The sequence below is a fragment of the Dendronephthya gigantea genome, unplaced genomic scaffold (assembly GCF_004324835.1).
Source record: "Dendronephthya gigantea isolate DGI-Jeju-01 unplaced genomic scaffold, DenGig_1.0 000070F, whole genome shotgun sequence".
In the NCBI taxonomy this organism is placed as follows: domain Eukaryota; kingdom Metazoa; phylum Cnidaria; class Anthozoa; order Malacalcyonacea; family Nephtheidae; genus Dendronephthya; species Dendronephthya gigantea.
In genome coordinates, this window is record NW_021163080.1 from 497,062 (window position 1) to 508,998 (window position 11,937).

Sequence of the window (11,937 nt, forward strand, 5' to 3'; positions counted from 1 at the left end):
CTTTGATCGATGTTTAGTAGTTAAGACAACTGAAAAGGGTCAAAAGACATAGATATTGCACATACGAAAGTGTCGACACTGATTCCGTACGGAGCAGCACATCGTTTTTTCGGCATATTGCTAGGCTCATCTTTAAGAGGCGCGAACTTTTCAATTTTTTACCTCATACCGAAAAGTCTTTCTACGGCGCTGTTCCATTATATGCAACCTTCCTTGCAACTTGCAATGCAATTCTACTCCTGATCGGGGCATCTAAAGCTAACAAATACGAACATTTCTTACGATCTGCTGATGTGTTTTTTAGCATTTCAAATACTCCTTACAAATTAACATCCTTCAAAATTATAATTGCATTGCAACTTTCAAGAAAATTGTATAGTGTAACAGCGTCTTTAATACGAACGATTTAAAGGAGTGCAGATTTTTGTGGAAGGCGACAAGTTGCGATTGATGCCAGCGACTGTCTATATGAAATATGAAATGAAATGAGATAGGAAGGTAATTGACTGTACACCCGGTGCATACACACGCCAAATTTAAAACCACGCATATATGCATGGCATTAACAGGTAATAGTGAGGTAGTAAGTTCACGGCACCCATGCAGGTATATATAGATCATCGCAATCATCGATGGTTTGATTAATGAAAGTAATCACCAAAGAAATATTACATTCACGACCCAACGTTTCGACACTCCGGTCTAGTGTCTTCATCAGGGGTGATCTGATGTTAAAACTTTGATCCTTATATGCTCTCAAGATGACATCATATACCATTCAGATGTAAATAAAAATTTGAAGTCCACATATTGACATCAAAACAGTCAAAATGCATTATCGTTGAATAATCAACAAGAATATATTGAAAGGTTAAATCTCATTTGCTTTTAGAAAATTAAAAACTTTGAAAAATCGCGTCGCGTTGTCAAATCGCGTCCTGTCTAGGTGGGCCTCCTTTCCCTGGAATATACAAACGACCAAATTCATTCACATTTATTGTCGGCACCGTTTTTATTCACGTTTTTAGAGTTTACGAAGTGTGGAGGTTGAAACGTAAATTTTATGTGTCATCGGCTATCAAAAAGCGAAAGTTACGCTCATTGACCGTTAGAATTTTGCGTGCAATTGGTTATACAGTGCTTTGCACCTAATTGGCTTCCCTCAAATTTCTTAAACATCATGTTTGGCGTATGAAAAATTTGCGCTTGGACGAAAATCGCTGTAGAGTATGCAGAATGAGTTTTCAGTTTAGTCGCTATGCGATCCTTGGGTTTGGCGAAAATATGCCCAAACTTCGATCCCACAATTATTCAGCAAGAAAAGCTTTGTTTTTGTGAAGTTTGCAGCAAGTTCAGCGAAAAAGTGGGAAAATAAACAAATGACTTAAAATTCAGCAGAGAAAATCTGAGCAGCAATCAGTCTCGTATTCGCGTAACTCATCTTGCTCTTTTTCGAATAGTTCAATAATTGTTCCCTATTATGTGTGCCAATGTCAAAAAGACTTTTTTCAATACCTCAAAGACCATTTTACGCTTCGTTAAATCTCGGTAACCGGGCTCATGTGAATAGCCCCTAAATGCTTTTTAAAAGCTGCCTTCGCGACTAAATGATATTTCTCAGAGGATTCCTCAAAAACGGGCTTTGCAGTAGTCCCATACATTTAAGGAGTTGCAAATATTTTGGAAATATTTTGCTTCGTTTGAAATGGCGAGAGGTTGTTGCATTCATCTATTTCTAGTTTGCTTATAACGCCTGCAGGTACCATAGTTGTGCGTATACTTGTTATGTCACATCTGATGCATCAGATACATATCCATACATGTATGGAAAATGTCTGCCAGTTTCTGATACTTGTTTTTAAGCTTCTCAAAGTCAGTACAGATGAACTGAGTTTTCGATTCGATTTTCGATGTATTGCAAAAGTTCTTAAAATAACCTGAAATGTCTGGATAGCACATTTGGCGAAATGTGCTATCCAGACAGTTCATGCATTTAAAATCTTTTAAGTGCCCTATTATTATTATTTTAAACATGCAACCCGCACAGTAATTCATCGTGGAAGCCCAGGAGGAAAAATCTCTATTATATAAAGTTAAGTCATTCTCTTAGCATATCGGTAAGTTTTAAATATATTCGGAGAAGAAAAAAATGCATGCTGCTTGACGTCTTCGGTGCAATGCATGTTTAGGTCATTAAAATAATATTTAGGATAGAGCTTTTCTGACAAGGGGGCCGGTTCCATGTTTGGATCATGGAAGTTTAGAGTGATTTTTAGGAAAAGTACAGACTAATTATTAACTAATGGTCTAATACGCAACGATGATATAATATTTAGCAAGTCCTTAGAACACATGAACGAAACATATTTCAACTCATTTGAAGAAAGGTTTGCATGCACAACGAACCACAATTATAAACGCATCACACCACATTCTCGTGTTTTTCATCGGTTTTTAACTTTTGTAATAACCTTCAATCTAAAAAGCAGGCGGTGGCATTTGGTGGAAATGCAACGTTGAAGGTTATTACGAGAAAATAAAAACAGCGTAGCAAGTTATTACGAAAACCACATCCCGGGACGGGTTAATACAACAATAATAAACTCTAAAATATAAGCAACTCTTATTAAAACGATATTAGCTCATATCTGTCGAGTAGAGAAAGTAAACAAAATGGCTGAAAGATTTGGGGAGTTGAGTGAAATAGAAATCCAAGCCTAGTTGATAATAGCACACCAAAATGCACCGAAAGGGCGAAAAAGTTTGTGTATATAATAAAACAGTTATTCTGCTCACTCTCGGCGCTACGTGCCTCGTCGGCTATCAGCTCATATACGACTCGAGTTCGCAGAATAACTGTTAATTAGCAACTCTTAATTAAAACGCGTAAGTAAAGTTGCAGGTATTTTAATAAGGAAACGTCCGAAAAACAAAAGAATATGCATGGTCTGCTAAGCATATAAACAAGTTAAAAGCCACGGGGTCGGTTTTTATTCAGAATATAATAATTTTTTATTATGTATAACATTGCGTGGAACGATTCAAAAGTCATTACCTCTAACAATCGTTATGGACAAAGGGGTTGTTTGGACGCCTGGCATATTAATGCGAGTCTTTGTGCCCTAAATAGGGATGACAGAAGCTATATACTTGCCAAAAGTATATTTACATTTGATTGGCAGATGACGTCATGTTGAGAGTAAACAAGGATCAAAGTTTCTTAAGCCGGTTTCAACATTAGACTACCTCTGGTGAAAACACCAAACCGGAGTGTCGAAACGAATCTTATTACACTTCTCGTAAAATAAAAATTAAGCGATCATTTCAAACGAGCATAGTGAGTAATTAACCGAACAATTTCGGTAATCTAAGATGAATAAATGTTTGATCTTGAGATATGTGGAAAAGTCTGAAATATTTACATCTTAATAGTAACAAGCAATTAATACTGACAATAACTTTTTAATAAGGCATTAATTGTAACAAACACTATGTATGCAATACAGTGCCATACATAAGTGTTTGTTATTGACTTATTGGGGGGGGGGGGGGGTTACATTACGTGAGAAAAGTGGTATATTATTTATATGAAGAAGATTTGCATGCTTTTAAAATAAAAGTAAGATCAATTTATCTTAAAAGAAGAACAGGAAATGTCAACATAATAGTACAAAATGTCAAATGCACTTTCAAAGATAAATGGCAATTTCAGCAGCACAGTAACATGTGCCATAAATAGTTATTTAATGTTGCATGTCAATACTATCTATAAAAGGGTACACTTTTAACAAAAAAACAAAACTAGAACATCTCTAATATGATCATAGGGACTGTCAACACTGTAGAAAATGTCAAATGCATTTCTAAAAACATCAATTTTAGCAATATTAATCAACTTCTTTTGCCACTGAGTCATATGTTAACTTTACATCAGGGATTGACAGAAGTGCATCAGACAAGTCATCTGAAGAAAACATCTGAAAGACAAATGTCTTGGGGAACTATGTCTACCAAGGCTTTTACATAAATTTGCGCTATAGTTGCGCTAGTCTATATTGTTGAACCAAGTCAGTTTCATTACACTGTTGTTTGCTTTTATATTCCCTCATATTTTGGAGTCTATTTTGCCTACATTCTAAAACAATTGTGCTAGAAAGATAGAAACACTCCATATGCTTTATCAAAGAACATATTTATATTCAACAAATGTATTTGCAATTGCTATGTGAAGTTTATAATGAGAGGGAGTGTCCTCATGAATGATAACAAGCCCTTGCAGTTCTTGTTTGTAGTCAATTACAGAAATTACTTTTCCATCATTTGTTGTGACCATTGAGTCAGCAGCCACAATGGATGGCTCATAATTGTCATTTACCACAACAGGTGGTTCACGGTCACCCACCACAATGGGTGGTTCACTGTCACTCACCACAATGGGTGGTTCACTGTCACTCACCACAATGGGTGGTTCACTGTCACTCACCACAATGGGTGGTTCACTGTCACTCACCACAATGGGTGGTTCACCGTCACTCACCACAATGGGTGGTTCACGGTCACCCACCACAATGGGTGGTTCACTGTCACTCACCACAATGGACAATTCACTGTCACTCACCACAATGGGTGGTTCACGGTCACCCACCACAATGGGTGGTTCACTGTCAATCACCACAATGGGTGGTTCACTGTCACTCACCACAATGGGTGGTTCACTGTCACTCACCACAATGGGTGGTTCACTGTCACTCACCACAATGGGTGGTTCACTGTCACTCACCACAATGGGTGGTTCACGGTCACCCACCACAATGGGTGGTTCACTGTCACTCACCACAATGGACAATTCACTGTCACTCACCACAATTGGTGGTTCACTGTCACTCACCACAATAGGTGGTTCACTGTCATTCACCACATTGGGCGGTTCACCGTCACTCACCAAATTGGGTGGTTCACTGTCACTCAGCACAATAGGCGGTTCATTGTCACTCGAAATAAGGCTCATTCTCAAAACATGTTTAACTAACTTGCCGCCTTGGATTAATAAGAAAGTATTTAATGTCGTTAGCGACCATTCCTATTGGCGCAAAGTCTTTTTGTAGGCTGTTAAAAGTCCTAATAAACTATTAAAAGCATACTGTTTACCTCTAGAGGTAACATCAAAGCAGTCATCACGATAAACATTTCCTCGGATAAAAATTACCATAATTTGTCGATTGCTCCAGCGTCAAGTCTCCTACTTGCCTACGAACTTGCTTGTTAGATGTTATTATATGAATATGGCAGCATCAAACTCCGCCCGGAGAACATAATTATTTTTCGTAACCCCCTTGAATTGCTGACATACAAACAGAGAAAAAGTCGAGATTCAAGACAACTAAACTCGGCGCGCAGTAAGGAAACTGGGTACCGGGAAACTAGTGTGCTGCCGAGCTGGGGCGCATTTAGAGAAAAGTAGCACCATCGCATTACGGACTATCACTATTGCGGACTAGAACATAATGATATAGCTGACCAAACACACTAGGCGTATAATATATTTTAAATAAATAATAAATGTCTGTTTCTGCTTGTTCTTTTGCACTGTTCTTGAAGTTGCCAGTACATGCCAGCAGTTGACTCATTTTAAACGACTCTTTTGCTAAAGCACGTAACCAATCAGTCCCTTAGAGGTCACATCAATTTTTGCATAAGAAGGTTCCAGCTGTTGAGAAAAGTTTTTAAGCGCATGTCTAAAACTATCTTCAGCTTCAGACACTTCGCTGCCTAAGTAGAAATATGAATCACCATAACCGGGATGATTGTTGCTTTCAGCGGTCACATAAGATTTGATAGACAGATTGAAAAATCCTTTACGCTCTTCATGCTCACCAAGCCGCCATTCGACAATTGCGAGGTATTGCTGTACCGACGTGTGCAGTCCCAGTACCATTTACTGTGCTCCGAAGAATCCTTTATGCCTTCAAATAATAATATTTAGACTTTATAAAGTTATGATTAAAAAATGAAAGTTCCCCTGATTTATGTAGCATAATCCCTTTACCATTGGCCTATCGTCTATTTAAGGCCAGCGCACACTAGAACTATGTGCTAAGCAAAAAGTCATTCGTGGCCATTGGCGTAAGCCAGTTGCTCTCGTGTGCGGGCGACTTTTCAGGCGACTTTGGTCATTCGTGCCACTTACGGCAAATATCTAGCATGTTTGATAATTTCTGCCTCGCGTGCCGAAATCTTTCCGTGTGCGGCAAACTGAAAGCTATTTGCTTATGGATTATCTTAACAGCGCATGTGTAATATACGAAAGCATACATCCAAGATGGCGGACAGATTGCAAAAACAAAGTTATGGATGCATGGAAGTGAAGACGAAGAGGTGTTGTTATTTTTGTTGCTGTTGCGTCGGACTAGACTAGACTTCCGCTTTAAACACCGTTATCTAAGTGCTATTAACTATATTACCTTTTTGAGAAAGCTTACTAGTTATTTCTGCAATGGCGTATTCCCGTACTCTCTCTTTCTAAAATCTGTAGAATTCACATCGTATAAACACCTGTATTCTGACCAAAGATCAACCAGTTTGTCTTCCCATATGGCCTCAGCCACCAATTCGTTTTGCTTTGTTTGCACCGCTATCTTGGATGTTTACTTTCGTATATTACGCATGCGCTGTTAAGACAATCCATAAGCAGATAGCTTTCAGTTTGCCGCACACGGAAAGCTTTTGGCACGCGAGGCAGAAATTATCAAACATGCTAGATATTTGCCGTAAGTGGCACGAATGACCAAAGTCGCCTGAAAAGTCCCCCGCACACGAGAGCAACTGGCTTACACCAATTATCTCGAATGACTTTTTTCAAAGCACATAGCTCTAGTGTGCGCCGGCCTTAAGAGTTAGAGACTGTTGTGAGGGTTTTGTGCACAAATAAACGCACGCGCTGGCCAATACAATGAACGAGAAATATTGAAATTTCGAGTTCATTGTACGGTGAGCAAGTGCGTTTATTTGTAAACAAAACACGAACATAAAGTCTCTCACACTTTTAATATACAACCCGAGTTCATTGATTGCTGCATTGAAGATCCAAGCTTCGTTATATATATATATATATATATATATATATATATATATATATATATATATATATTTATTGAAAGACTAGAATAGCTACTAAATAAATAAATATATATTATCGCTCTGCCAGTAATGGTATTGAGCGCTCTCCAACCATTGTCAAGTTCTGTGATCTTTTTGTTACAGTCAATTATTTGGATATATATATATATATATATATATATATATATATATATATATATATATACACCCATTTGCAAAAACGTTGGCCGCCGATAGATAGATAGATAGATACTGGAAGTCTAATTAGAATTGCATATGATTACATTTGCATGGGATTTCAATCATATTACACAACATATGCAATTCTAATTAGATTTCGAGTATCTATCTATCTATCTATCTGCGGCCAACGTTTTTGCAAACGGGTGTATATATATATATATATATAATATATATATATATATATATATATATATATATATATATATATATACCGTGGGGGTCAAATATATATATATGTATATATATATATATATATATATATATATATATATATATATATATATATATATATATATATATATATATATAAACAATTATTAAGAAAATTCTTCGTATGAGATAAAAGAGTGCTCAATACTGCAAGCAAATAGAGCAATTTGCAGGTCAGCAAATAGAGCAATCTGTGTCTTTTGCAGGGTGACGCAAACAAACTCCTCAACAAAAGATCAGAGATCTTCGCCAAGTGCCGCCACCGAGAAAAATTCTGGGCAGGAAATTTTAAACGCACGCGCAAACAAAAAAGTCGCACGTCATCAAACTTGTAACGAACTGTAATTTAGTCGCCTGATGATTGCCTCTGTGGCATGAAACTCAGAGTAGCGATGCCAATATTTTAAGAATTATGTAAATGAATAAATATATATATATATATATATATATATATATATATATATATATATATATATATATATATATATTTACAGGGTGTCCCAAAAAAACCGAAAACTATTGAAATCACCCATAACAATGTAATTGTTAGAGTTTGAATGCCTAAGCACTCTGTTGGGACCCACAGGTATAAATGTTTGTCATAAGCATTTTTATGCATGCATATGACGCAGTAAAATTTGCTCGTACGCGAAAATGATATTTATTAACAATATTTAAATGGCATCTCAATCACCATGACCTTCGACATGTCCCCTTTCTCTAGCAACACAAAGCATTTAGTATTTCACTGAGTTGCATTAAATCCCCACGGGCTAAAACTCGTGCACACGCCATTCAAATTTTAATATATATATATATATATATTAATATATATATATATATATATATATATATATATATATATATATACCGTGGGGGTCAAAAGTATGAGTCCAATCGATAATTTTTAATTTCCTTAATTTACAATACATGATCTTGTGAGTCGGAGATTGGATATCAGATAATTATGTTGATCTGAACTTGCGTATTTTATGATAGTAATGCCTCCCATAGATTTCTCGTTAATTCTCATGGTATTTAAGGTTGTGGTTTTCATTTAAAATTTTAGCACGAGATTTCTTGCTAAGGAAAAGAAATTTCCCAGATATATCAAACAACATTCTAACAGTCAGAAATTGCCCATAAGCATGACGTCATTACCGTTGTTATGGTAACAATGGCGATTCAATATGGCCGACATTTTACCTATTCTCGCATTTTACTCGAAAACAAGTTCGGTTACCCCAATTTTTTATTTTACAAAAAGTTTTCTTACAAAAAAATGGAAAATTTGAAGCAGTTAAAAACAATTCTATAGAGCCAAAATTATTAAAAATTAAAAAACGTGATTTTTCGTTATAGAAATTTTTTGGCTCTATAGAATTTTTTTAAACTTGCTCAAATTTCCCATTTTTTTTGTTAGAAAACTTTTTATAAAATAAAAAATTGGGGTAACCGAATTTGTTTTCGAGTAAAATGCGTAAATAGGTAAAATGACGGCCATATTGAATCGCCATTGTTACCATAACAACGGTAATAACGTGATACTCAAAGACAATTTTCGACTGTTAGAATGTTGAATATCTGGAAAATTTCATTTCGCTTAGCAAGAAATTTCCTGCCAAAAATTTCAATCTAAATCATTAGTTTTCAATATTCCTAAAACTGTAGGGAGCCACCTTAATTCTCACCTTTTGGCCTGGCCTTGACTCTTGCTGTAAAATAACTTATTTAATATATCCATTGGTGTGATAAATGTGGAATTAAAGTAGATTTTTTTACTTTTTATTAATATTTGTAAGTACTATATGTAAATTCTAATACATCTATCTTTGGACTTGCGAAATATTTCCAGATGGGTTATACGTATGTGTATTGAAATTTATTGTATTAAAAGATAATATGATTAAATAATTTGTATTAGGGAAGTGATATATTTATTTTTCAAATTTTGCTCAACTAATTTCACCCGTAAACTTACCCCAATCCTCCCTTTGAGGCAGCACTTCATTTGCGATAGTATTTTCTAGTTCGTAAACTGAATATTTCACAAAGTAAAATGAACACATTTTTTTGTTTATGGATACTTTTTTAAAAAAGGGGACAAAATTTAGGACTGAGCGATTAAAGGAGAGTGATATATAATCTATATAAGGTGTCTATTTTGTTTATTTAGGTGTCTATTTTGTTTATTGCGTGTATACTGTATTGAAAAAGATGTGGTTTATTTGTAGGCTATATATTGAGCTTGATATGTTTTGCAAGGACAAAACCGACTACGAAAAACTATGGTGATAGCAATCCTAGGATAATTATATACATAAGATAGTACGCGGTACCCGCATTGACCGGGCTGCCTATGCTATAACACCATTGCTTTACGTTGGAAAAGGGTTTTTTAAGTTGAAATTTGAATTTTGATAAAACAAATGTCAATTAAAAGCTTTTAAAGTCGACTGCAAATAGTCGTAACATATTCAAAGAGTAACCAATAGTAGGCAAGATATATAACTGGCAATAAAAAAAATGAACAAGGAATTTCACGAAAGAAAACTTGGCTAAGATGCCCCAGACCAAGGAAGCCGGCGCTCAATGTTCATTAAACCGCCATGGCCAATCGTTGGCAGTCAATTCATTACTACCATTTCTCCATTGGTAACATAAAACCTTCGCATTACGCGTGCCCTCGTGATATTTATTCATTATTTTCCTATTTTCAGCCGACCTATTTTGTCGTGATTCTTTCACTTCTTTTGTGAGTTTGTTAAACGCCTCAAGATGTCGGTGACACGCAGATTTGTACTCTTCCCAATCATTTTGCCATTCGAGGTATTCTAGTACATAATTTAAGTTTGCAGTTCGAATAATATCGTATTCAGCGCAATTTCCGAAAGGAGCGCTTTTCGGTGGGTTGGGATGGATGTCAGACGCAAAAAAGATCTTACAGCTTTGGCATGGGGGTATGATTTCCTGCTCAAGTTTCTCTTCTTCGTTGTGTTTCTTGTATTTGGTCATCTTGGAGCCGGTTGTTGACAATTCTTCCCTCTGCACACCTTTAAAGGCAAATACTTCATGCAGTTTAACACCACTGTTAGAGTAATCGATTTTCCTCAGCTGACGGAGCTTGTTGTAAAGATACAACGGTCGAACATGACTTCGAACGCCAAGTGAGACACCACAATGACCTGTTTTTATCTTGTGTTCCGCCCACACTGCGGGCTTGAGATAGTTTTTATCAGGTAAACCCTCCAAACTTAACCGAGCAATTACAGAAGCTTGTGCATCATTGCCAGCGACATTTCGCACCTGTATTAAACAACACTTGTAATTATTAATACAGTAATTGTTAAAGAGTTTGATCTTGCGAAACCTGTTATTAAATCACGACCCCAATGTGGGCTTAGGGAAATGCTTAAAGTCTTGAAATGTTTAACCATGACTTTACAGTGTAAGCTAAACTTTTCTTATATTATGTTGTCATGAAAAGTTGATTATGTTTGTCATGAAAAGTTGAAAAATTTTCTAGTAAATTACGTCTGAATATGACCTTTTTTAAGCACATGCAGCTCATCGTTAGGATATTGTGTATATTCATGTTGATAAAAACTACAAAGTGGCGAAAGTATGGCATCCCATTATTCCTCGTATTTGCCTTGACTTTACCCCAAGTGCCATACCAATGAAATGAATGAAGTTTTATGATCACTTTGATTGCTTACTTCATGCTTGTTGAATACAGTGAATTCCAAATAGGTGGAGCGCTTTTGGTACTGAATAATTTCTTAACCTTAATTCCCTTGTTTTAAGTTATGGGTTTAAATCAAAGTTAATAATTTAATATAATTTTGGCCATAAAGATAGCCCTGTCCATGAAAATGCGATCCGCAAAATAGAACATACAACTAACACTGATTTTACCATATGATCGGAGTAGCACAAGAGCAATTACGCATTTAAAATAAACGACAAAATTTTTTAAGGCAAACATGTTTCGCCTTAACTATAAGCCATCTTCAGTGCGAATGAATAGATTATTTACATTGTGAATTATATAAAGTAGAAATATGATATATACATGCGAGGTGATACTCAATTGTTACGCAAAGCTTTATTGTGTTTAGAGATATGCATATAAAAATAGCTGCAAAAATAGAAATATCAAGAGCATGACAGGGATTAGTGAATGATTTTTGCCACAAGAAGCCTGAGTAAATATAATTTTCGGATATTTATAATCCTCTCAGAACTAATACCTGGATAAACAGTCTTAAGTCTTCACTTATCTTAATGGTCGCATTCTTTAAAAAAAGTGTGCGTGCTGTAGGCCATTCAAGTTCTTATGTCAATCAATTGTGTTAAAAATGTTGC